At 44.7% G+C, this 27,762-nt stretch overlaps 1 protein-coding gene across 2 annotated transcripts in view; it reads right to left on the bottom strand.

The window, feature by feature from the left end:
• Positions 1 to 11,012, bottom strand: part of klc4 (kinesin light chain 4) — a 135,055-nt gene extending 124,043 nt beyond the window's left edge. For both annotated transcript variants that reach the window (XM_084318955.1, XM_084318956.1), the window contains exon 1: positions 10,723 to 11,012. The gene's annotated coding sequence lies outside the window, so the exon portion shown is untranslated. The remainder of the gene's footprint in view (positions 1 to 10,722) is intronic.
• Positions 11,013 to 27,762: the final 16,750 nt, after the last annotated feature.

The following is a 27,762-nucleotide window of genomic DNA, read 5'->3' on the forward strand; positions in this document are numbered from 1 at the left end:
GAATTGTACCCCTCAGTTACAATGTGTATATTATGAATATATCAACAAGAAAATTACAATTTGATGACTTAACTGGAACAAGTCACAATAAAACAGTAATACCATGCTTTCCCAGTGTTTCACCTACTCTACCACTGCACAGAAATTAGGCAAGTTCTTGATTATGGGCTGCTTTGATTGATTGATTGAAAATTGTATTAACATATTGCAGAATGGGTACAATACAGTACGGCTCAATACACACAAATTGTTAAGGGTATGCAGACCAGAGAAAGACTTTTGTCTTGTTTACATCAGGGTCCACCGTTTTCAATTAACACTTTGATCGCCGGGGTTAAATTCATAATTTACCATCCCTCGCCAGCCCTATTTAACATGGAGAAGTTCCCCTTCTTTGCAGGGCTATAACTTTTTAAATTGGATTGCTAAAGTGACATTACTATGGCCCATTCAACGTCTTATATCTATTGTTCAGGGTGTAGCAACGTTATACTTTTTCATTCACATATTCATACTAAAATACGGTCTAAAGTACAAGTATGTTTTTATCGTTTTCTGCAGCTTTCTCCAGAACTTGATTTATAGCCCTAAATGCATTATATTGATGATCAAATACAGTTTGGTAGGAATCTGTGCGAGATAAAAAATGTCAACTGGACGTGCTTCTAGGAGTTACTACGTATGATCTGATGTTGACCGGATGGGGGGGGGGGGGGTCGTTTATAATTCCGTGGGCAACGTTATATCATTCATCTAGTGTGGGTGATATGATCATTAGAGCAGTTAGTATCGAAGACATTAAAAATTAACGCTGAAACTCACCGTAGCTTCCTCGCGCCGTTGGGAGATGAGCGTGGAACAGAAAATGTTCTATTATGGGATGTCGAAATATCCGATCGATTTCCAGGTTGTATAATAGTATATACGTCCAAATCATGTTGTTTATCGAGTTATTGGTAACGGATTGCTATCCGTTGTGATCAGCTCGAGTCCTGGGACTATTAGCGAGTGATCGGACCGAATTGAAATGAGCACCAGCTTCCACTTCCTGTTTCTGCCCTGGGCGATCCGCCGATCGGCCACCAGATGGCGCTCTTGAACCATTGGAGAGTTGAGAGGGGCTCACCAGTACATATAATGTCTCCGGGGGAGAAATATGATTTCGATCACAGATTTTTGAAATATTGATATCAAAGACGCTGTCCAGCGTCTTCGGCAGAATAAGCATGGCGGGGAAAGACGCTGGACAGCGTCTTCGGCGATTAAAGTGTTAATCATAACATATGACATACATGCAGGGCCGCCGCATGGGGCGTGCGAGCAGTGCGGTCGCACAGGGCCTCGCGGGAAGGGGGGCCTCGCAAAAAAATACAATAAAAAAAGAAAACGTAGTTTTTTATTTTTTTATTTAAATTTTTTTTTAATAAAAAGAAATATAATGTTAACAATCACTTTCCATCACAGACCTAAAATCTAGTTTTGCTTACATGCTTATATATTTCACATTAGACACGTTTGTAGAATAGTGTTCCGGGCTCTGCAGATATACTATTGGTTTCATTAAATTACTTGTGTGCAAAGCATCGTGGGAGGACTAACATAGGGGGAGCTGATTGGCGTCGGTCTGGTAGTCGGTAGAGAGATGTGAAGAAGACCGGTATTATCCACAAGGGGAGGGGGTACAGGTAGGGGGTCTATTCGGCGCTATCCACGGGAGCAAGTGGATGTCTTGGCCAAGAGGCAGAGCATCCTACTTTTGAAAACCAAATGTGCAGCATCGGAGCAGAAGAAATAATGCAGCGTGCCGTAGGGCTGGGCGATATGACGATATTATATAAATATCGGGTACAGTTCATTAACGATACACTTTTTAAACGTATCGCGGATATCGTGATGTTTTGCCCTCGCGTTAAGAGTCCGCCGCGGCTGAGATGAGACTTACAAGCGCAGTGCTAAATGCTTTCCTCTCTCTCTCGCCTCTCCCTCTCGCAGAAAAAAAAAGTCAGTCACACACACACTTGCCAAAATTACGTCATCTACACGCACATACACGCACGCAAGCGCACACACCTAGCCAGAGAGGCGGTGGTGGCTCGGTGCTAGGGATGCCCCCTGAAACCCAGGAGTAAACTCCGGCGTTAACGGTACTGCTATCTGTAAGTTAGTTTATGAGCGGATTAGCTACGGAGCTAACAGAGTGTACCATGCATCTGCGACGCAACAGTGGCAGCAACAGTGGACACGGAGTAATGTTAACGTTATGTGGAGTTCATACTACACTACACGTATGAACTCGACATAACGTTAACGTTACTCCGTTTCCATGAAGTGTTTAATTAGCAGCAATCTGTTGTTGAAAATGTAACGTTAACCGGAAAACCGGAAATGGAATGAGAGGACAGGAAGCCGTCATGAAGTGGGCTTCTGGCCCTTGTAGTCATATATATTGTAGTCTTTTAGTCTTATTAACTAAAAGATTTTAACAAAATAAAAAGCAGCAGCACTATTGGATAACTGAGTCATGTTTGCTATGTATTTCTTTCTTTAGGGGAGTAGGACATTTGTTTCACAGTTTTAGCATGATGTTTTATAGATGGCTAGGTTAAACACAGGTTTGTTTTTAAGAGGGGGGGTTTGATTTGATTGAAGTTTATTTCAAGTATGCAACACAACAAACAAACATCAAGTACAGATATAGCCTTAAGCCGTTCAAATAATAAATGTATACATACATGTAAATAAATAAATAGTTACAATATGTAATCTAATCATCTAAATCTAATCTAATATATAATATAAAAAAACGAAAGGCTAAAATGCTAAATATATAATCTAAGAATCCAATAATCTAAATCTAATATATAATATAAAAATGCTAAATGCATGAGTCTTTTGTCTTTAATGTTCGCTTGCAAACTCAAATACTGTCTTGGTAAGCCTCATAATGAATTGTTTGGGGAAAAAAGGAAAAACATCGTGATGTGTATCGTGTATCGCCGAAAGGTCAGAAAATATCGTGATATCATATTTAGGCCATATCGCCCAGCCCTAGCGTGCCGTAAGCTTATCAATACCAAGTATAGTGATTAGGTTATGCCAAGACGAAGAGGACGTTCGGCAGATGGACTGAAGATGAAAGTTGGTGCGTGTTAGAACGTTCAGTCAGGCTATAGCTATGTCGGCTAGTAGCTTAGCTAAAGGCAGGGACAGCTAACTAGCGTTAGCCAACGCTAGCTAGCGTTAGATACGTTATCGAGTGCTAACGTGTGGCAGATAAACTAGGAACAGACTCCAAAGTTCATCCCAACGGGGGGGGGCTCGCTCTCTCTCTCCCCCTCTCTCTCCCTCTTGTTTCAATGTGTTCCGTCTGTGTCCCGACTGTACACAATGAAGGGTTAAAGCAGACTTGCTTACTTGTACTTTATTCACAGTTGTTATGGTTACAACATAAGCTTGGTTCCACCCTAAGTGAACCCTCGATGTCACCTCTAAAAGAGTCCTACGTGCAACAGCACTTAAATAGAACAATCCTATTGTTACATCTTTCTTTTTCTTTTTCCAAGTACAGATATATACACAATCTCGATATTTAACTTACAGCTACTTAACCTGTGTTCTACTTACTTACACCAGATCCAAACAACAACACTGTGTAAATGACTCATTAGTACCCCTCCACACTCAACCGCTCAAAACATGATTGTGCACACATAACCCATTTCACTCTTTTTTTTTCTCCCTCTCCAGTCCATTCTCTAATCACGAAGTATAGTCCTTCAGGTATTGAGGCCTGACAACCTGTCGACCAGACCTGGTAGTGACCGTACCTTGGCTCCCTACCGGGTTGACTGGCGGGCCGGCCTTCTCAGTCACTGGTGACGCAGGTGTGATTGTACCTGGTGTGTCTATAGTGGTGTGATCGTGTCTGAGGTGGCGACGATTTCTTCTCAGAACACCTCCCGACTCTAACTCCACCTCATATGATCTGTGGCTCACTGGTTGGATCACCTTTGCCACTCTCCAAGTCCTGTGTGTGTCACCAGGCTGTACTCTCACACCGTCTCCTCTTTTCAGAGTGTCCATGTCCTTTGCGATTGTAGTATTTTTCCTGTCTCTGTCTGTTGCGTTTCAGTCCCTGGTCAGTGGTCATTGTCCGTTACCTCTGGCTCCAGCAGAGTGTCTTTTGTAGGAAGCAGGGTTCTGGTCCTCCTGCTTAGGAGTCTCTGTGCTGGACTTGTGTTGAGGCCCTGGCTCGGCGTGTTACGATGGTCCAACATAGCCAGGTACGGATCCTCTCTCGCCGCTGCAGCCTTCAGCATCAGGCCCTTGGCTGTCTTTACCGCCGACTCCGCATTCCCGTTACTCTGTGGGTATCCTGGCGAAGATGTCCTGTGTTCAAAACCCCACTTCTGACTGAAGTGTTGAAACTCTTGTGATGCATACTGTGGCCCGTTATCAGACATAACGACATCAGGTATCCCTTGCCTGGCAAAGTGGGCCTTGAGTTTTCTGATTACTGTGTTGCTCTTAGTGTCAGACAGATAGTCAACCTCCCAAAAGTTAGAGAAGTAGTCTACAGTGATCAGGTAGTCTTTGTTGTGGAACGAGAAAAGGTCTGTCCCTACCTTGGCCCAGGGTCTGCTGGCCATGTCATGTGGGTGTAGCGTCTCCCTCTGTTGCCTTGGGTCCACTGACCTGCATATACCACATTTAGCAATGAAGGTCTTTAGCTCCTCGTTCATCCCATGCCAGTATACACACTCCCTCGCTCGCCTCAGACATCCTTCTACTCCCAGATGCGAGGAGTGGATCCTGTACGTGATGTCACCCCTGAGTGCATCTGGTATCACGGCTCTTTCTCCTCGGAAAACGATGCCGTCCTGGAAACTCATTTCCTCCTGGAACGAATAGTAGTGCCTGATGTCACTTGGCAAGTCTCTTTTCCTCTTGGGCCACCCTGACAGTATTCTATTTGCCACACTCTGTAACTTTAGGTCATCCTTTGTTGCAGCTCTGATAGCGCTCAGCCTCTCTGCTGAGATGGGTAAATAGCTAACCATGTTTACCGTCTCTACCTCTGTCTCACTGTCTCCCTTAGTGCTCTCTGGTAAGTATGCTCTACTCAACGTGTCTGCAAGCAACATATCCCTTCCTGGCACATATGTCACACTAATATCATAGTGCTGCAGTCTGAGTAGCATCCTTTGTAATCTCTTCGTTGCACTAAGCAGTGGCTTGCAGTGGATATTTTCTAGAGGCTTGTGGTCGCTTTGCACGGTCACCGGTCTACCATATGTATATTGATGGAACTTTTCCATACCAAACACTATGGCTAAACACTCTCTCTATTTGGGCATAGCCATTTTCAGTTGGCGTGAGCGCCCTACTACTAAATGCTACAGGCTTACCTTTCTGTGTCAGGGCGGCCCCCAGTCCTGTGTCACATTGTAGCGTCAACTCCTCTTCTCTGTTGTAATACTGTAGGACTGGTGCTTTGGCTATCTTGTCTTTCAGCCTTTGAAACGCTTCCTCTTGGACATCTGCCCATTCCCACATGTTTTCCTTCCGTGTGAGTTGTCTAAGAATCTCGCAGTCATCTGACAGGTGGTCAAAGAACTTCGCCAGGTAGTTGACCATCCCAACCAGTCTTTGTACTCCTTTTACATCTGTTGGCTTCGGCATCTCTCTGACCGCCCGTACTTTCTCCGGGTCAATTCTCAGCCTCTTAGCCGTGAGCAGATGACCTATGTAGGGCACCTCTTTTTGTCGAAGCTTGAACTTATCCGCGTTCAGCTTGATGTTGCGCTCCCTGCATCTGGTTAGAAAGCCTCAGAGTTTCTTGTCGTGGTCCTTTTCTGCCTCCTCCTGCGTTGCTCCTTCCCCTGTGATTATGACGTAGACTCCTGGTAGGCCCTCTAGGGCCTGCATGAGCTTTCTTTGGAACACTTCCGGTGCTGGGCTTATTCCCATCGGCATCCGGAGCCAACGGTAGCGACCAAATGGAGTGGCGAATGTGGTCAGGTAGCTTGACTCCTCTTCTAGCTTGACGTGCCAGAAACCGTGCTTCACGTCGCAGACTGAATACTTTTGCCTTTGACATCTCCGGCAGGATGTCATCTATAGTCGGGAGTGGATAGTGACTTCTCTTTAGTGCCCGATTCAGAGGTTTCGGGTCTATGCACAGCCTTAGTTTCCCATTCGGCTTCCTTAATGAGATCATGCTGCTGATCCAGTCAGTGCTGCGTTCCACTGGTGTGATAATCCCTCTTCTCTCCAGATCCTTGAGTTCCTCCTGTATCGGTACGATCATCGCTACAGGCACTCTGCGCTTTGGCAGTTTCACTGGCGGCACTCTGTCATCTATCTCTATTTTATACTCCCCCTCCATGCATCCATCTCCGGTGAACACATCCCCAAACTCAGCATTTATTCTGTCCCTTGTCATGTGACTGTCTGGCGACTGTCTGTCACTTTCTCCCCCTGTCACTGGACTCTGCTCTTTCCTCACTATGCTGTCTATAGCTAGGATATTTTCGTACTGTACCTTTATCAACTTCATAGCCTCACTGTCTTTCCTGCCCAGTAAAGGGATTCTGCTACTCTGGTCTACCACCTGAAACTCTAGCCTGTAACGCTTGTTGTTTCTGGGGTTTCTGATCCTAACCTTACATGTACCCAGAGGAATCACCCTAGTCTTATTGTACATCACCAGCACTTTCTCAGTGTGTTCTAGCTGTGTGTCAGGGTTTAACAAATGTATAGGGATGACATTACAGGTGGCCCCACAGTCTATTTGGAAGTTAACTAGCGTTTCCCCCAACATCATCCCTGCAAAAAGCTGTTGGCCCTGCCTGTGGCTGTCTTTTAACTGATTAACATTTTCATCCTCTCTATTTACTTCTGTTATGCAGCAGAGGTCTTCCTCATAAGAATCACTATCACTGTGCTGTTCTGCTACTGCATGCACTTTCCTAGTTTTCTTGCTGCTCTCCTGTTTTGACTTGCATTTAGCCGCAAAGTGATTTTCTCTCCCACACTTTTTACACTTTTCCCCAAAAGCTGGGCATTTCTTCTTGTTCCTCTCATGTGTTTTCCCACAAAACATGCAGTCAACCTCGCTGTCTTTTTTCCACTCTTCTGACTGTTTTAGCGCATGTACCTCTTCCACTGCCTGCCCTTGTTGCAGTGTCCTGCTATTAGACCTTGACAGCTCATACGCTCTACATATTTTTAGGCATGTTTCCAGAGTCAGCCTATCCTCCAGGGAGCGAAATTAACTTTTTGACTCACCGGCCAGTGGCGGGTAGATGGGAAGAATCTACCCGCCAAGCATATTTCTTACCTGCCAAAAAATTTTTGATTAAAAAAAAATATATATATATTTTATATAAAAAACATTTTTTTAAATAAAATATATATTATATAATCATACTTGTAGTTGTATTATCTGCGAGACATCGCCACCACGCAATAAGTCAAAATGCTTGCTATCTGCAAACAGCTCCACTGTCTGTGTGTATACTTGAGTAGCCTCCAGCTCCAGCAAGGATTCTCCGGCCCTGCAGCTAGACCCTATATTCAGCTAGACCCTACATTCAGCATGCAAGGATTCTCCGGCGATGCAGCTGGACCCAATTTTAACGTTACGGTTATTTTGTCAAATCACATTCAACATGCCCTCAGCTAGAATACGCATTCAATCAATGTTATAAGACATTGATATCAGGAGCTATCTGTAGCTACTGCTAGCCCGGTAGATAACGTTAAGACAATTTAGTTTACTGGGACAGATCGATCTAAGTGAGCTAGCTAACGCGAGCTAGCTAACGAGGGAACAGAGGTATTATGCAGCTCATGGAGGTCCGATCTAGACTAGAGCAGACTGCTACCATTCTGAGAGCTTAACGTTAGCACTAGAGCTGCGGGCGAGCTGCTACCATTCTGAGAGCTTAACGTTAGCACTAGATGCTGCAGGCGAGCTGCTACCATTCTGAGAGCTTAACGTTAGCAGTGGCACTAGAGCTGCGGGCCGCTCTGTGTTGATACGAGCAGAAGCCAATAGTATCCCGCTGCAGGGCTGGGCGGATATGACTCGTTGCCACGTTTTTTTTCAAAATAAGAATATCATACGAACCGAATGCTGCTAACTGCCGGAGCCATCGATATTATGACTCTAGCTGCGCTTGGGCCGGAAATGAGACCCGCACAGATTTTCAAAATAAGAGTATCATTATGAACTACACGTCCACACGCCACACGGCGGGCAGGGCTCTCAGTGGCAAGCGCCAAAGGTAAAAACTGAGCGCCCCTGGCGGGCGGCGGGCTTTAATTTCGCCCCCTGCTATCCTCCCTGAGCAGTCTCTCTCTCAGTTCTGAGCTATTTGTACCACATACAATTCGATCTCTGATCAGGGAATCTCTAATGTCCTCAAAGTTGCAACTACTAGCAAGCATTCTTAAGTCTGTTGCATAGCTGTCCACGTTTTCATCCAATCCTTGGTTCCTGATAAAGAATCTGTATCTTTCCACTGTTTCATTTACCTTTGGATTGCAGTACTCGTCAAACTGCTTGATGATAGTTGTCACTGTTGTCTTCGCCGACGGACTCGGCAGAGATGACCATAGTTCTCTGCCCTTTTCTCCGACGAGATATTTAAATAGCTTGACTTTTGTTGTCTCTTCGGCGTCGGGCATGGTAAGGTCTGTATACAATGTGAACTCCTCCTTCCAACTTTTCCATGCCTTCGCCAAGTTGCTGGAGTCCAAAAGTAGTAGACCAGGAGGTCTCAGCGCATTTAGTCCTTCCATCGCCGATAGCTAGTAAGAGTTTTCTCCCCGAAGTCCGTGTTAGCCACAGCTCGCCAGCTCAACTCTTTACTTCTCCAGCTACTGCGCAAATTACTTTCCCGATCTGTACCCAGCTGTCACCATGTTTCAATGTGTTCCGTCTGTGTCCCGACTGTACACAATGAAGGGTTAAAGCAGACTTGCTTACTTGTACTTTATTCACAGTTGTTATGGTTACAACATAAGCTTGGTTCCACCCTAAGTGAACCCTCGGTGTCACCTCTAAAAGAGTCCTACGTGCAACAGCACTTAAATAGAACAATCCTATTGTTACACCTCTCTCTCCCGCTCTCTCTCCCTCTCTCTCTAGCTTATAGAGTTCCATTCAAATAAGGCAAAACTGCAAATCTGCATGTTGTGCTTGAAAAATTTACCTGGCTTTAAGCTTGTTTATCAGGTTCCAGGGGTGTTTTATGCATTTTCCCTGTTACTGCCAGGTGTACGACTATACAGGTGCATTGGCACTAAAGGTGCTCCCATAGTCCAGCAGACTGTACACAGAGCAGACTCCGCGGAGGTCCGCGCGGACTCTTGAGCTTTGATCTCTGTTTGAATGGCTTTTCTAAATGAAGTGTGTAAAATTGCCAGTTTTATTTCGAAATATTGGAAACGGAGATAACATACTCTTTATTTTGACATCGGATGACGATGACATGACAGAAGTTGAACAGCGTGGGGACAATTGTGTAAACTGGCGCGGCATGTAGGAAATTGGTCCGCTGAGATCTGCTCGACTATGAAAGCTCAAGAGTCCGCGCGGACCTCCGCGGAGTCTGCTCTGTGTACAGTCTGCTGGACTATGGGAGCGCCTTAAGCCTCGGGCAGCGCTATTATTTAAGAATACGTTGACTGTATCATATGCCCAGCCTCAGGCAGCGCTACTATTTAAGAATATGTTGACTGTATGCCCAGCCTCGGGCAGCACTATTATTTAAGAATATGTTGACTGTATACATTTTTTTTAAACAAATTAAAAAAATTATATATTTTTTATTTTTTTTTACCTTTAGGGGGGGGGGGGGGGGCTCACGTTTAAATCTCGCACAGGGCCTCACATTTCTCCCAGACGGCACTGCATACATGACATACAGGTAGACAGTACTGTTGCATCTAGACATTTATGACATACCAGATCTACAAATACAGTACTGTTTATGTGTACAAAGGAGTCTAAAAAGAGAGTATTTGAGGGGGAATAAACTGTACATTCATTGGCCATGTTGGAAGTAAGAGAACTACATAAACATTCAGAGTTACTTGTGAATCCAGTAGCCTATTGAAAATGATCGGTAAAGTTGAGAAAATGATTTAAGCTTGTACAGAGGGGACGTCGGAGTTGTAATTGCCTTTATTATTGACAAAGGACAAGAAGAGGCAACTGAAATGACCTATGGACTTAAACATCTCATGACACTTGGGGATATCTGCATAGGGCGTGGGGCGTGATAAAATAAAACACATTTGTAAAAGTTATTGTTTTACTAAAGTGATTTAAGCACTATTTTACCTGCACGTTATAACGTTTACACACTACGAATACAGACAGGCAGACAGACGAGAAAGATATGGGATCATGTCTAACTAACCAACTACGGCAGTTTGACTAGGCTATGAACCCCTTGTGATGAGTTAGGTTGACATCATCTGCAATACATTTATTTGACTCAAATAAACAAACAACAGCCTGCATACGAGTCCTAGTCCTGTCTACCGGAATGACTCAATAATAATAACACTCTGGGGGGGGGGGGGGTTACCAACTCTGCATTAGAATCAACCGCACTGATCACAGATCAGCGCATCGCTAATGCACCGAGGGGCGTTTGGAGACATCGCCCATCTCAAGGAAACAGCTCGAACCCCTTGTTTACTTACCGAAACAGTCCGCTCCCTCGGAAGATCGAGACCTTGGACCTCCAGCAGCTGTGTGCAGCCAATGCGGTGTACAGTCAGCAGACGAGCCCAACAATCAGACACTGTAGGCGGAGAGACGGGGCAGACCTGCAATATTACACAACAACATCGGACGCCCCGCTGCGCGACGCTATTCAAGTTGCTGTCAGACTGCTGCACATTTTTTGATCGCACGGCTGTCAATCGCCAGATCGTTTACATTCGTTTATTTCCCCCGAGAGAAACGCCAACTCTATGTTGATCCCTTTAAATCCAAAATGTCTTCAACGTTATTGTACTCCCAGCATGCACAGCGACACGTCTGAATGACGTAACGTTGGCGTTTGCTTTTTTGGGCGTGGTTGACACGTTGAGCGCATAGAATTATATGATTGCACGTCATTACTTTATTTAGGAAATAATCGTTTAACTGTGCAGTGTGCACAGGATAAAAAAAGATATATCATTTTGACAGCCGCTCTCGGTTTGATTGATTGATTGAAAACTTATTAACAGATTGCAGAATGGGTACAAATTACAGTAGTACGGCTGATACAAACAACTGCTCGGTATAGGTAGGTATTTATTTAGACAAAACATATACAGATTATTACATCTCATATTTGATTTAGTCAAGGATAGGAACGAAAAAGCAAATGACTTGCTACGACAATGACTTGATTGATTGATTGATTGATTGATTGAAAACTTTATTAACAGATTGCAGAATGGGTACAATACAGTGCAGCTCAATACACACAATTGTTAAGGGGATGCAGACCAGAGAAATACTTTCGTCTTGTTTACATCAGGGTCATCCATTTTCAATTCATCAGGACATTTATGACATACAAGACATACAAATATACGGTACTGTTTAAGAAAGAAAAAAAAATATCATAAGAAAAATATATACATCCGAAGGGGAAGAAACTGTACATTGGAGGGGGTTGGGGGGGGGGGGGGGGTGATTTGGACATTTACTGAGGCTATGTACATGGGTATCATTTAGTGGTGTAGTGTATCTTGTCTGTTCTTTTATTATTGGAAGAAAAAGTGGACACAGACTGTGATGTCCAGATACACATTCACACAGGATACGTGTTTACCAAAGATAGTACGCATTCAAAGCAGCGTGATGGGGTGAAAATGGAACCGTTCCAGATTCCTAAATCAGTGGTTTGATTGATTGAACATTTTATTAACAGATTGCAGAATGGGTACAGTACAGTACAGCTCAATACACACAATTGTTAAGGGGATGCAGACCAGAGAAAGACTTTCATCTTGTTTACATCAGGGTCCCCCATTTTTTATTCATCATAACATATATGACATACAGATAGACAGTACTGCTACATCTATACATTTATGACATACCAGATTTACAAATACAGTACTGTTTGTGATACAAAAAGAGTCTAAAAAAGAGAGTATATCCATTTGAGGGGGAAGAAACTGTACATTGGAGGTGGGGGGGGGGGGGGGCAACTGTACATTGGAGGGGGTTGGGTTTGGACATTTACAGGGGCCAGTTTCAAATTGCAGTCTCCCGTATGTGATCTTTTAGAGAGGTTTTGAAGGTGGGTATAGTGATTCACATTCCTTTACTGTGGGTAGGGCGTTCCACATTGTTGTGGCATAATTGTGAAACGTGTTTAGTCCCTTGTTTGAGCCGTATCTGGGTTTAACATGATTTGTGGAGCTCCCTCTGGTGTTGTGGCCGTGGTATTCACTGACCTTTGGGACGTATTTTGACATGTACATGGTTGTCTAAGTGGGGTCCGGGGACCGCCAGGGGTCCTTGAGTGGTTTCCAGGAGGTCCTCAGCAGAATTAGTAATAGTTTCATTTCAATAATATTTTATTCACTGAAGGTTCATCCAATGAGATAATGTATACGAATGACTATTCTGAGCATAAGTTTAACTGTCGCCACTGTTATATTGCATAGTCCTCAACGAGCTGCTGGAACTCACGCCCCAGGCTACCAGCCACCATCACCAGGCCAGCCCTTGGGCTAGGCTATCAGCTACCAGTCACCATCACCAGGCCAGCCCCAGGCTACCAGCCACCACCAGGCCAGCCCCAGGCTACCAGCCACCACCACTAGGCCTACCCCAGGCTACCAGCCACCACCACAGCCCCAGGCTACCAGCTACTAGCCACCACCACCAGGCCTACCCCAGGCTACCAGCCACCACCACCAGGCCAGCCAAGATGGCTTCTTTAATCTTTTTATTCTTTGTCATCTATCCGGCCCTCATTTATCAATAATGCGTAGAAAGTGTACGGAATTTAGAATGTCTCTATGCACAGAAAAATCTGGATTTATCAACCGTGCATGCACAGGTCGTACGCACACTCCATGTTGATAAATACCATTGGGTCTCATTCTCCAACGGATTTAAGACAAGAAATGTGCTCTTAGGGCCATTTAAGACATCTTAGGGCCGATTTTGGGATTCCCCAACCGTCCCTAAACTTGGATTCGGCCCTGACTAAGAGCAGGATTTAGGAGCACTGAAGAGCAGTCTTAACTTGACAGACTGTTGTGCTCCATATTCTTAACTCATTCTGCGCCATCTGAGTCCAGAGTCAAAACAGAGTCCATTCTCTTTGGTTCAAATAACAAACTCAGCAAGACCGACGGCTTCTCAGTTACAGTGGGTGACAATAATTGTCACAAGGAAAGATGAAATTACCTACCTGGGTTCCATCCTAGAGGCTAATCTTTCCTGTGACAAAATGGCATCCAATGTAATAAAAAAAGTCAACCAACAAACTTGATTCTTGTACCGGATCTCCTCTCTGGTAAACAAGAATACCCCGAAGACTCTGGCAGGAGCACTCATTCAAGGGTACTATGACTATGCTTGCACCTCATGGTACCAAAGCGCTAAAAACAAAATTACAAACATCTCAAAACAAACTGGTCAGACTACTGCTTGACCTTACTCCTAGAAGAACCCACCTCACCCCTGCCCACTTTGACAACCTAGGATGGTTTAGAGTAGACGACAGAGTACAGCAACTTGCAATGGGCCTGGTCTACAAGATACACTACATGACCAAGGTACCCATGTACATGTCAAAATACTTCCCAAAGGTCAGTGAATACCACGATCACAACACCAGAGGGAGCTCCACAAATCATGTTAAACCCAGATTCGGCTCAAACAAGGGACTAAACACGTTTCGCAATTATGCCACATCAATGTGGAACGCCCTACCCAAAGCTGTAAAGGAATGTGAATCACTACCCACTTTCAAAACCACTCTCAAAGAACACCTACGGGAGACTGCAATTCGAAACTGGCCCCTGTAAATGTCTTAACCCAACCCCCTCCAATGTACAGTAAATTACCAAGTATGGTTTTGTCAATATTCCAATGTACAGTTTTGCTTGTACAGTTGTAGAGTGTTCCCCACCCAGAGCAAGTCTGCATCCCCTTAACAATTGTGTGTATTGAGCTGTACTGTATTGTACCCATTCTGCAATCTGTTAATAAAGTTTTCAATCAATCAATCAATCAATCAAAGAGGGCGCTAATACGCCACCGCTTTAATCAATCGGGGGACTGCAAGATTTGCGAGTGCTTAAAATATATCTTAAATTATAGCTATGGGTCTAATACACCCGTCGATTATCAGTGAGTTGGTTCCAGTCAACATGTACAAAACGGATTGTTTTTTCATCTGTACATTTTTCGTTTTATACCGTTTTGAATATGAGCATACGCGCCTGGCCAATAGAGCATTTGGAGCAGGTGCTCCACCACTATTGAACATGGGGGTGCAATGTGTGCTTTTGCACCCCCACTTTTTGATCATATGAAAAATATGATATACCCCCCCCCCCCAATATATAAATCTAACCATAACTACATAATTTCAATCAAATTAATAATATGCAATGACACTTAATAGCAAGTTTTTAAGTTTCCAAAGATTGTGACCCCCCCCTGCCCCCCCATATGGTTTGATCCAGTGCCTCCCACCCCCAGCAGTCAGTGGCGCACGCTGCAGGTAGGCTGAGTGTAAATATCAAAGGCCACTGAGTGTGTCATTGGTGGCAGGCAGGCTTTTCCAGTAAGTTGTTCAAACAAAGGATTATGTTAGACATGTCTTTACTATTGAGTGGTAGAACTTCTACCACTCAATACAATAAAAGTGTTCCACGGTCCCGAAATGCCATCTGGTCATAAATCCTCTAATAATAATAATAACGTTTCCCTCACGTTAGCATTCGCTTTAGCGCTAGCCGCTAGCTAACGTTGTCATATTATCTAGATATGTGGTGTCAGCTGGATGACGTTGACTTCGTTTGCAAACGTTAACATTTGCTATCTATATGGCAGACAAGGCTGGCGTTGTCCAGTTGACACATTACAGACGCTACAGGGGTGGGTATGAGCCTAAATTCTTATCCCAACCCATGTTTGCTTCCACGGAACGCGGAAGCAAACATGGGTTGGGATTAGAGCTGCCGCGGTATCGGTATTACCGCGGTATCGGTATTACCGCGGTATCGCTGTTACAGCACACCCACCGCAGAGTTAGGCTGAATACTGCATCACCGCTGTTTTTTATAATAATAATAAAGTACCCTGCTCTCGTTGGGCTTGCGGCTCTGCAGATATACCCTACTCCTCTGTCGAGGTTCCAAGCAACCCTATTGGCTACCAGCCACCACCACTAGGCCTACCCCAGGCTACCAGCCACCACCACAGCCCCAGGCTACCAGCTACTAGCCACCACCACCAGGCCTACCCCAGGCTACCAGCCACCACCACCAGCCCAGCCAAGATGGCTTCTTTAATCTTTTTATTCTTTGTCATCTATCCAGCCCTCATTTATCAATAATGCGTAGAAAGTGTACGGAATTTAGAATGTCTCTATGCACAGAAAAATCTGGATTTATCAACCGTGCATGCACAGGTCGTACGCACACTCCATGTTGATAAATACCATTGGGTCTCATTCTCCAACGGATTTAAGACAAGAAATGTGCTCTTAGGGCCATTTAAGACATCTTAGGGCCGATTTTGGGATTCCCCAACCGTCCCTAAACTTGGATTCGGCCCTGACTAAGAGCAGGATTTAGGAGCACTGAAGAGCAGTCTTAACTTGACAGACTGTTGTGCTCCATATTCTTAACTCATTCTGCGCCATCTGAGTCCAGAGTCAAAACAGAGTCCATTCTCTTTGGTTCAAATAACAAACTCAGCAAGACCGACGGCTTCTCAGTTACAGTGGGTGACAATAATTGTCACAAGGAAAGATGAAATTACCTACCTGGGTTCCATCCTAGAGGCTAATCTTTCCTGTGACAAAATGGCATCCAATGTAATAAAAAAAGTCAACCAACAAACTTGATTCTTGTACCGGATCTCCTCTCTGGTAAACAAGAATACCCTGAAGACTCTGGCAGGAGCACTCATTCAAGGGTACTATGACTATGCTTGCACCTCATGGTACCAAAGCGCTAAAAACAAAATTACAAACATCTCAAAACAAACTGGTCAGACTACTGCTTGACCTTACTCCTAGAACCCACCTCACCCCTGCCCACTTTGACAACCTAGGATGGTTTAGAGTAGACGACAGAGTACAGCAACTTGCAATGGGCCTGGTCTACAAGATACACTACATGACCAAGGTACCCATGTACATGTCAAAATACTTCCCAAAGGTCAGTGAATACCACGATCACAACACCAGAGGGAGCTCCACAAATCATGTTAAACCCAGATTCGGCTCAAACAAGGGACTAAACACGTTTCGCAATTATGCCACATCAATTTGGAACGCCCTACCCAAAGCTGTAAAGGAATGTGAATCACTACCCACTTTCAAAACCACTCTCAAAGAACACCTACGGGAGACTGCAATTCGAAACTGGCCCCTGTAAATGTCCTAACCCAACCCCCTCCAATGTACAGTAAATGACCAAGTATGGTTTTGTCAATATTCCAATGTACAGTTTTGCTTGTACAGTTGTAGTGTTCCCCACCCAGAGCAAGTCTGCATCCCCTTAACAATTGTGTGTATTGAGCTGTACTGTATTGTACCCATTCTGCAATCTGTTAATAAAGTTTTCAATCAATCAAAGAGGGCGCTAATACGCCACCGCTTTAATCAATGGGGGGACTGCAAGATTTGCGAGTGCTTAAAATATATCTTAAATTATAGCTATGGGTCTAATACACCCGTCGATTATCAGTGAGTTGGTTCCAGTCAACATGTACAAAACGGATTGTTTTTTCATCTGTACATTTTTCGTTTTATACCGTTTTGAATATGAGCATACGCGCCTGGCCAATAGAGCATTTGGAGCAGGTGCTCCACCACTATTGAACATGGGGGTGCAATGTGTGCTTTTGCACCCCCACTTTTTGATCATATGAAAAATATGATATACCCCCCCCCCAATATATAAATCTAACCATATCTACGTAATTTCAATCAAATTAATAATATGCAATGACACTTAATAGCAAGTTTTTAAGTTTCCAAAGATTGTGACCCCCCCTGCCCCCCCATATGGTTTGATCCAGTGCCTCCCACCCCCAGCAGTCAGTGGCGCACGCTGCAGGTAGGCTGAGTGTAAATATCAAAGGCCACTGAGTGTGTCATTGGTGGCAGGCAGGCTTTTCCAGTAAGTTGTTCAAACAAAGGATTATGTTAGACATGTCTTTACTATTGAGTGGTAGAACTTCTACCACTCAATACAATAAAAGTGTTCCACGGTCCCGAAATGCCATCTGGTCATAAATCCTCTAATAATAATAATAACGTTTCCCTCACGTTAGCATTCGCTTTAGCGCTAGCCGCTAGCTAACGTTGTCATATTATCTAGATATGTGGTGTCAGCTGGATGACGTTGACTTCGTTTGCAAACGTTAACATTTGCTATCTATATGGCAGACAAGGCTGGCGTTGTCCAGTTGACACATTACAGACGCTATGAGCCTAAATTCTTATCCCAACCCATGTTTGCTTCCACGGAATGCGGAAGCAAACATGGGTTGGGATTAGAGCTGCCGCGGTATCGGTATTACCGCGGTATCGCTGTTACATCACGCCCACCGCAGAGTTAGGCTGAATACTGAATCACAGCTGTTTTCTATAATAATAATAAAGTACCCTGCTCTCGTTGGGCTTGCGGCTCTGCAGATATACCCTACTCCTCTGTCGAGGTTCCAAGCAACCCTATTGGGTACCAGAAAAGTCACGTGAAACACTGCAGACCACTGATTGGTCAGAAGAGAGACGCGTCACACGTTGGAGCGTCCTGCAGTGTGTTACCACCAATCGGCAAGCGCATATTAGGTTTTTACTTCCATAATGTCAGCCATTGATCAGAGCTCACAACACGGCTAATACGTTAGCTCCCGCCGGAGTGGATTACCGTCGCTCCTCAGGAGTACTAAACGAGGCATAATGATTTTACTGCAACGAATGTTATAATAAAAGCCCTTCGTTCTATACACTTGTCTGATTGAAAACTTTATTAACAGACCGCAGAATGGGCACAACTCGGCACGCTCTGAGCAAAGAGAGGAACTGAGATATGAATTGAGTAATGCTTGCCTTGCTATGGTCCGGTAAATACGCTGATGTTATTGAACGTGTAACTATATAACGTTAATGCCACAAAACGAATGCCTTTGTAATCATAAGTAGTAACGTTATAATAATAAGAAGAAGAAAGGGTCGGGGGGGGTAACCGCCGGGCGCGCCGCTACCACCCCTGCCCGCGACACAGAGTGAACGGCGCACGACCAGAGGGGAGACTTTGAATCCGTGTTTCACTTTCAATAACGAATGCGTGCTTGCCGAATCCCAAACAATATTCATGCTGCAAAGTCATCCTCTAAAGATAGACATTTAGACTAGAGGCAGGCTATATATATAAGAGTAGACCAAAAAAAAATAAAAAATGCATTCAAACTTTTTTTTTTTTTTTTTTTTTTTTGTGTGCGGTAATAACCGCAGCGGTAGGAAATATTTCGCAAATTTGTGCGGTAAGGAAAACATCAATACCGCGGCAGCTCTAGTTGGGATAAGAATTTAGGCTCCCCGGACCGTACTATATTGTACCCATTCTGCAATATGTTAATAACAGTTTTAATCAATCAATAACAGATTGCAGAATGGGTACAGTACAGTATGGCTCAATACACACAATTGTTAAGGGGATGCAGACCAGAGAAAGACTTTCGTCTTGTTTACATCAGGGTCCCCCATTTTCAATTCATAATGAATTGTAAGTAAGGGTGCAATAGAAATGTTTCATAATGATGTGCAGTGTATTCATACGTGTATTGCTCTCCTTAATGTAGAATGATATGGTGACTGTACAGACTCAGGAAGGAGAGAAAGAGACCCAAGAGTTACAGGTAATGGAAATATCAGACAGTCAGCTTAAAGTGTAGGATAACATAACAAATTAAGACACAAATACTTGGATCATATATCCCCCCCCTCTCTCCCTTTCTTTACAGAGTAGCATACAGATTGTGTATTCAAACCGGTTCAGTGTATTCATAAGTGTATTGCTCTCCTTAATGTAGAATGATATGGTGACTGTGCAGACCCGGGATGGAGGCAGAGAAGGAGAGAAAGAGACCCAAGAATTACAGGTAATGGAAATATATCTTTTTTCTCTTTCTTATTAAAAACGTGGCCTATTTGAAAGGAGATTGATTTAATAAAAATAAAAGAGCGAAAAATCAATATACAGTATATATATATATATATATATATATATATATATATATATATATATATATTATTATTATTATTGTTAAGAGATATGAATACATGTACTCAGAGGAATGTATATTACCAAATGTATGTATATGCAGTACTTGTTTATATCACTGGGGAGCGCTGTAGCGTCTTACAGAAAGGACGCACGTAATGACGTCATCACGTCATTCTATATATGACCGCATCAGCGGAGGTGTGTTCTCTCTTCCTATTATTCTCAGTCTATCGAGGTGTGTGTACACAGGTGCATACCTCCACAAGTTCTATGCCTATCCCACCAATGTGAAATGGTGAAGTTGTGCTTATTCAATAAACAAGCTAAAGGCTAAAGATATCTCCTTGGACAAGGTGTATTTTCTTCTACATGCAACGCAAGATAAACTGCAACGCTCAACAATTATTATAGTAATTGGCTATCATACTGCAATATAAACTGAGTTTTATAGTGAAAAGAGCAGCTTTATTGGTCAAGATTGAAGGCTCTATATTGCAGGAAATTGCACGTACAGGTTCATTAAATGTAAAAAAAAATCTGCCGTGGAGGGGACCCCCTCCAAACCGCCTGTCACAAAAAAAAATTATAATAATAATAAATTACAAAAAATAAATAATTTTTTTTAAAAATAAAATAACTTGCACCCCCACTTTCAACTATAACTAGGCGACCATGAATATGAGTATAGTTTGGGTGCTTCTGAGTAATTCCAGAGAAAGACGCGATAATAGCGTTTTTAGTGGAATACACTTTTTCGCCTGATTATCGAATCTTCCTGAAATCAACGCAAGATCATAATTAGTATCCTTCCTCGTGCAAGAATGAAAAGAGCCCTGGACCGCGGGGCTCCCCCCCCCCCTCCTGCCACCAACGGCACACAGCCACACATACACACACAGAGACAGCGTCGATCGGGGTAGAAATAAATATCAGATCAACGATCAAATTTATATATAGTGTTCTTACCTTGTATCTGATGTAATGCAAAAGAAATAATCCAATTATCTGATCGCCATTCCAAATACTGCTCGTGGAGGTCCGTACCACATTACCGACCGTTACACACTGACAGGCGGGCGGGGTTACTGTTCCAATGCATTGTTGTTGAGGCCTACCTCGCCTGAGTATTTAAACCCTGCCTGCACGGCTCGGATCGTCCCAAAAAAGTAGGCGGCGGTATTTGCCCTTTTGCAAGCTCAGACCCATTCCCAACGATAACATCAGGCTGGATGGATGAAAATGAATGGATATCGCTAATAAAAGAAATAACGATTAAAACCAGACTATACTCGTGATTGGCGCTGAATGAGTTAAGGGCTTTATTTAGGAGGAATCATAGTGATTCCTTCATGTCAACTCTACAGGCCTCCTTTGAATTAATTAATCATAATTAAATAAATATGACAACATTTGTACCATAAAAAATTACGCATTTGAATAATATGGATTAATCTGATCACAGGGCAGCTGGATTAACCATATCTGAACCAGCTATTTTGGACAAATGTATAATTACTTAATTACTTAAGATATTCAAACACAATTATGCAATTATTGTGAAATGATTGAAAATAATACTTATTTAATGCCTTCTGTGGCATTTGTATTTCTTATTTGTTAAATATCTGTTTTATTGATTAATTATACATTTGAAAGAATGCAGGTTATAGCCAACAATATATCCAATATATCCCATTGATTGGTACAATGGGACAGACATTTGTCGTTATATTTCATAGTGGCTCCCACTCTGCTCACCTATTGGAACATTCCCGTCACCTACTGTGACCTTGAAAACGTTCAGCCACAATGCACCTACACCTGTCCGGCCATGCCCATATCCGCCCGTGGATATAAGCAAGGGGTGTGGCCGTACTCCTGCTCTTCCCTAGTGTTGACGGAAGTCCGTGACTACATGCACACTTTGCAGCTGTTCCTTTTTTTTTATCCCACTCGAGGGGGGAAAAATAAACGTAGAATGTCATTAGTCCCAAACGTAGAAAATACGAGGCAGAGTCCAGTAACAAAACAATTCAACAATTCTTCAGTGTTTAAGGAAATACACAAAAACGGATGAAGGCAGTGAGTCCAGGACAAAAACGAGGATATAAGTTCATAGAAAAATAGTCTTCCAAAAGACTCACCAGGAGTAAGGTCGAAGTGGAAAATGAGGCACGGTCCACGGTGAGGCAGAGAGGGAAAACAGCAACAAACTCCAAGGGACGGCGGAGAAGCGAAACGTCTCGCACTGGAGAAACACGAGAGGGAACAGCAGTAGCATTGGTGGTGACAAAACGACCCGACACTGAATGTTCTGAAAACCGTGTATAAGAGTCCTCCCGTCGAGCTGATTGGAAACTCCTCTCAGGTGCGTGATGGTAATTGACGCTGAGAAGTGTGCAGTGCTGGGCCAGCCCTCACAAAAACGAATGATTTTTGGAAATCGTAGTTATATATCGTAATAGCTTACGCTCTGCTCGTAGTGGAACCTTATCCCTTTCAATCTAATTCTGAATAAAATTTCTCCACATGTACACACCCATCCGCCTGGCCACACCCACATCCGCTCCTCTACATAAGTGGGGACGTGGCCATACTAACAGCTCCTTCCCTATTTTCACCACAGACAAGTGTCTGTATACACCACTTGAGTTTAGTGCCGAAATAGTTGTTGGAAAGGAGCTACGTGGACATTGTATCTTATTTTTCTCTCTCGCGCCAATTTACGAGAAAAGCTAAGTCATAATGTCTGCACCTTCGGGGGGTTCGAGCTCTCACAACGTCACCCTTCACCAGCACTTCTCCATTCCCGCGTCCGCCGTGCGTCGTGGGGCTGCTCTGACTCCACGGTCGTGGCAGTCAGATACGCCCCCGGGCGGCGCCCGGTGGTGAGTCTGCCTCTCCGAGGGGCCGTTGAGCCGCCGTCTCCCGTGAGATGGCCTAGTTCCTCCGGGCCGGCTCCCCGTGGGGGCAAGCACCGCGCTGCACGCGGCAGGCGCCGCTAGTGACTCTCCCCGTTTACCCCTGTCCCCTTCCCCTCCCCAACATATAAGTTTGTTACTAAATAAAAGGTCCCTCCTGGTGGGGGACTGTTTTTTGTTACTAACTGTGTGTTTATTCACTGTTATATATTGGGGATACGATGTGTAAACCCTCACCTAGCTGTGGGGTTGTGTGTTTGTTTAGGAGAGTAGGACAGTTTCTTGTAAATCATTCTGGTCGCTATATATGTGTGCTTGGCAAGGCCTGTGGCTAGCACTCGGTCGAAAGACTTGTCTTCCCTCATCATGAAGAAGACTGTGTTCTTCTTGCAATGGTAAACTTTACCGTTTTTTATCTGAGGGGGTTGTGTGTATTCTGTTACGTTGGAAACATGGCATCGAGTCCACAACTTGGTTAGAGTGTTGCCTACAGAAGTGCTCATATATGTAGCTTGTACCGAGGTCTTTGACCTTCTCTTTAAACGTCTGTGTTTTTCTTTAGACATAAACACGGGTGACGTGTTTCGCACATGAGCCTAAAGCCTTGTATATAAAACCTGTTCGCAAACGAGTTGTCGTCTGTGGCTGGCGTGCATTTGGTTTTGCTTATCCTAGTGGATATCCATGTAGCATGCTAGGCACACGGGTATCATCGCTGCTGGTTGTTTTTCATCGTATCCAGGGTGTGGGGTCATGAGGGGGTGAACTGATAAACCCTCCCTCCCCTTTTTTCTGATTGGTCAGGGGGTTGGACCTCCTGTCCTTCGGGCTTCCTGTCACACTGTTGGGTCAACGCGTCACAGGGTAGGGAGATGGGGGAGTTCCCTGGTCCCACGCCATATTTTGGCAGGTGTGTCACGGAATTCCCCCCGCCATAGAGTACGTAACTGGGCGCCTTTCTATTGGTTGTGAAACTTCCGTGAGTTATTTTCAGGCTCCATGTTGTGGACCTCTGTTATTGTCAAGATGAGTTATGCGGTGCAGTGGTCCCTGCCTGCTTCAAGATGTCTACCATCATCCCTGTACCAAAGAAATCCTCCCCAACATGTCTCAACGACTACAGACCGGTGGCACTCACCTCTGTGGCCATGAAATGTTTCGAGAGGCTGGTCAAGGATCACATTTGTGCTTCCCTCCCCAGTGATATGGACCCTATGCAATTTGCATACAGGCCAAACAGGTCCACTGACGATGCGGTCTCCCAAGTACTGCACAGCACCCTCTCTCACCTTGACCGCCAGAAGGGGGGCTATGTGAGACTGTTAGGTAAGGTAAGGTAAGGTAATTTATTTATATAGCACGTTTAAAAGCACAAGAGCCAACCAAAGTGCTGTACAGTCAAAGCTTAAAATCAATGTCCTAATATAAAATACACAAATACAAAAATACAAAAAGGCACAGCAGGACAAGACAGTACATTCAGAGAGTAGGACAGTAGGACAACACACGAATAGGGGAACACAACGTACAGTAGCACACAGGGGACAGAGGAGCATAAGAAGAGATACAAGAGGGAGGGGGCAGGATAAAATTACATGGGAGTGTGTGAGTTAGGGTGTGGGAGAATCAGGGTTTATTGAAGGCCAGGGAATAGAAGTGGGTTTTTAGACGGGCCTTAAATGTCTCCAGCGAGGGGGCAGATCGGATCTCCAGGGGAAGCTGGTTCCATAGCTTGGGGGCCACGGCCTTGAAGGAGCGATCGCCTCTCTTTTTGAGTCTGGTGCGGGGGGGGGCCAGCCGAGCCTGGTTGGAGGATCTTAGTGACCTGGGTGCTGCGTAGGGGGTGATGAGCTCTGTGATGTAAAGGGGTGCTGCACCCGATAGTGCTTTAAAGGTGAGGAGGAGGATTTTGAAGTCTATTCTAAGTGGGACTGGGAGCCAGTGTAGGGAGGCTAGGACTGGTGTGATGTGCTCTCTCTTTCTGGTACCGGTAAGGAACCTAGCTGCAGAGTGCTGGACCATTTTGAGGCGGGACATGGCTGCCTGACTGATGCCGGTGTAGAGGGCATTGCAGTAGTCAAGGCGTGAAGTGATGAATGCATTGACTACCGTTTCCAGGTCGACGGGTGAAAGGATTGGTTTTATTTTACTGATGTTGCAGAGTTGAAAGAAGCATGATTTGACTACGGCATTTACCTGCCGGTCGAATTTGAGCTCTGGGTCAAAAATTACACCCAGGCTCTTGACGTGGGGTTTGAGGTGGGTGGAGAGTTTTCCTAGGCTGTTGGAGAGTGTTTTGGTGGAAGAGGGGGGGCCAAACAAAATGATCTCCGTTTTATTTTCATTTAGCTGTAAGAAGTTGAGGGCCATCCAGCTTTTTATGTCTCTGAGACAGTTTCTAAGAGAGTCTAGGTTAGCTGTGTCAGAGGGGTTGAGGGGAAGGTAGATTTGAGAGTCATCGGCATAAAAGTGATATGAAATGTTGTGTTTCTGGATGATTTCGGCCAGAGGGAGCATGTAGATGGAGAAGAGTATGGGGGCCAGGATGGAACCTTGGGGGACCCCATACGGTAGACTAGCTGTGGGGGAGGAGTGTCCACCCAAACTGACCGAAAAGGAGCGGCCGCTCAAGTAGGATGCGAACCAGTTTAGTTTAATGTTGTTCATTGACTACAGCTCAGCGTTCAACACCATAGTCCCCACCAGACTGGTGAACAAGCTGATTGAGCTGGGTCTGAGCTCCGCTCTGAGCGCCTGGATACTGGACTTTCTGAGTGAAAGGCCCCAGGCGGTCAGGGTGGGGGGTCAGACCTCCAACACCATCACCCTGAGCATTGGGTCCCCCCAGGGCTGTGTTCTGAGCCCCCTGCTGTACTCACTATACACACACGACTGTGTGGCCAAGTTCAGCTCCAACTCCATAGTGAAGTTTGCGGACGACACAGTGGTGGTGGGGCTGATCTCGGACAACAACGAGAAGGCCTACTGGGAGGAGGTTGAGGTACTGGAACGCTGGTGCCAGGACAACAGCCTGCTCCTGAACATTGGTAAAACCAAGGAGCTGATCGTGGATTTTAGGAGGAGACAGCAGGAGACATACACACCACTGAGGATAAACAGGGCTACCGTGGACAGGGTGAGCAGCTTCAAGTACCTGGGGGTCCACATATCAGAGGACCTGACATGGACAACACACATAGACTCAGTCGTAAAAAAGGCGAAGCAGCGCCTCCACCACCTGAGACAGTTAAGGAAGTTCAGAGTATCTGGGAAGATACTCCAGTCCTTCTACTCCGGAGCTGTAGAGAGCATCTTGACTGGAAACATCACTGCCTGGTATGGCAACAGCACGGCACAGGACAAGAAGGCCCTACAGAGAGTGGTGCGCTCAGCCGAGCGTACCACGGGTATTGCACTACCAACCCTGCAGGTCCTATACAACAAGAGGTGCAAATCCAGAGCCTGCAGGATAATGAAAGACCCTCACCACCCCAACAACAGCCTGTTCACGCTGCTGCGGTCAGGCAAACGCCTGCGAGCACCAGTAACGAGGACAGAGACTTAGGCTCAGCTTCTTCCCCCAGGCCATCAGAGCCTTGAACACTGAACTCTCCACGCACAAGCACACATGAGCACACACACAACACACACACTGTACACGCTCACACACTAGCAGCCATTTTAACATGAGCACACACTCACTCATGCTGCACACGCTCACACTATGGACACTTTACAGAAGGAAAGATCACTTTAAGAATTTTATAGCTTGAGATCGTATAATATAGCATTGTATAGCAGTGTACATAAAGACCCAATGCCTCATCCGTAGCTAACAGTGTACTGCACTGCCACAGGACCTAGCATGTCCTACCATGCTCTGTAAATAGCTCATGTACAGATACCGATATGCCTACTTTGTTTACTTGTTTATTGCACTCTATTGGTCGCTCTATTGGTTGGACTCTTATTATTATTACTTGTACTATTGCACATCGTTGCGGGCGAGACCCCCCGCATTTCACTGTATACCTGTATGCCGTGACAAATAAAACTCTTGTATATCTAAAAAGAAGTTTTCTGCTCTGCGCTCTGTTGCATATGTCTTGAGCTTTGGGTCACGTAGCTCAATGTTACATATATCTTTTCAATTATTACTCACGTGGGAAGTCTCTCTGGGGGTTCCCTGTCTCCTCTCTTTTATACAGAGCAGGGTTGACAGGGGTGTTTTCCCTCGGACGCGTCATATGGGACCCATTTCTGTGTCTCTTGGCCAGCTTCCTGCTGCTCTCCCAGGCGGCTTGGATAGGCCCTGTCCGATACGCTGGCGATGTGGGGGGTGGTGTCACTAGTAACCGCCTGGTGGGGTCTCGATGCTGTGGCGTTGTTGGCCTCACCAGGCCCCCTTTTCCGGGGGGTCCTGACCCTTCCTGGGGCTGGGTCCTCCTTCGCGCTCCGCTGCTACGGCCTTGCCACGGGGTTGAGAAATTGTATTCAGAATTAGATTGAAAGGGATAAGGTTCCACTACGAGCAGAGCGCTTGCTATACTCATATAACTATGGTTATAGGATAACCGTATGTTATGACACACCGATCCAAGTTACGATAGATGATACCGTTATTGAAAGAGTTCAGCAAACCACTTTTTTAGGAGTGATCATAAATGAAAAAAATTGTTGGAAGCCTCACATAAGCCATGTAAGAGCAAACATTTCAAAGAGTGTGAGTATTATGTGGAGGTCAGGGTATTGGCTGAACCAACAATCTTCTTTTATCTTATATAATGCTTTGGTCCTTCCATATCTGAATTATTGTGTTGAGGTGTGGGGAAATACCTATGAAACCAACCTACTTCCTTTGGTTATGCTCCAAAAAAGAGCAATCAGGATTGTAACTGTAACTGAGGGGTTACAAAACCCTGTATTAAAGATTGTGATAGATTAAACCACTGCTAGGTATGTACTTTAATTACTGGCCAGACAGTACATCGAATATATGGTAGACACTCATAATAACACGGCACTGACAAATAAATATCATTTGAGGGTATTTATTATTATGCAGTAATTGGTTACAGATATGAGAATTAGGGTCGCGCTTGTATGGCGAAGAATAGGCATAAAGTCAGTCAGTAGCATAAGTCAATGGGAATAAAATAATTCCTACGATGGGGTACTAGGCTAACTAGGCTAAGAAGAAGGGGATTCACGTACAGAAGCCAGTCCTTGTAATCCAAAGCTCAGCATCAAAAGCAATAACTGTAATCCAATTGCACGATAGCAACGATGATAGCCAGCTAGCCTCGGTCCATGAGGCCAGCCCGAATGT

The sequence above is a fragment of the Notolepis coatsorum genome (genome assembly GCF_963971535.1).
Source record: "Notolepis coatsorum genome assembly, chromosome: 7".
NCBI classification, from domain to species: domain Eukaryota; kingdom Metazoa; phylum Chordata; class Actinopteri; order Aulopiformes; family Paralepididae; genus Notolepis; species Notolepis coatsorum.